Raw genomic sequence first — 651 nt, forward strand, 5'->3', positions numbered from 1 at the left:
TTGTACCTTTATTTAAATGAAGTTTGATTGAATGAAATTCAGTTTGATCAGAACGAAACCTGATGTTTTCTTTTTTTTTTACGTTTATTTAAAGGAAGTTTATTTGATTGAATTGTTGTTGAATAACGTTGGCCATTTTGTTTCAGAACTCAATGAAACCTGGGAGGAGAAGCTAAAGCGTACGGAAGAGATACGAATTCAACGCGAGGCTGTATTCGCCGAGATGGGCGTGGCAGTCAAAGAGGACGGCAACACTGTAGGCGTCTTCTCACCTCAGAAGGTATGCACGTGGCAAGGTCACATTTCTTTCATCCCTTCTCCGTTTAGGCGTTCTAACACTAGATTAAACTGGTAGTTCTTGCATCCAATGTATACTGTCTATGTCTTCTACTGGCTTTCTTTGGCCAACATTCTTTTAACTGTTCTGGCCAGGGACTTGGGCACCTATTTTGCCATTATACTCGTACGTAGATAGGCACTTCAAAGGGTGATACTCCGATATTCAGATAGGGTGGTATTCAGATAGATAGATAGATAGATATTTGTACTCATTTATTGTATCAAACTGTACATAAGAGTTTCACTTTCCTTTCCCCTATAGACACCTCACCTGGTCAATTTGAACGAGGACCCATTCATGTCCGAATGTCT

At 39.9% G+C, this 651-nt stretch overlaps 1 long non-coding RNA gene across 1 annotated transcript; it reads left to right on the top strand.

Moving 5' to 3' along the window:
* Window positions 1-92: 92 nt before the first annotated feature.
* LOC113473451 lies at window positions 93-631 on the top strand. The gene is made up of 2 exons (XR_003395421.1): window positions 93-280; window positions 602-631. It is a non-coding gene; the product is annotated as an uncharacterized LOC113473451 (long non-coding RNA).
* Window positions 632-651: the final 20 nt, after the last annotated feature.

The sequence above is a fragment of the Diaphorina citri genome, unplaced genomic scaffold, assembly GCF_000475195.1.
Source record: "Diaphorina citri unplaced genomic scaffold, Diaci psyllid genome assembly version 1.1 scaffold32171, whole genome shotgun sequence".
Lineage (NCBI taxonomy): Eukaryota > Metazoa > Arthropoda > Insecta > Hemiptera > Psyllidae > Diaphorina > Diaphorina citri.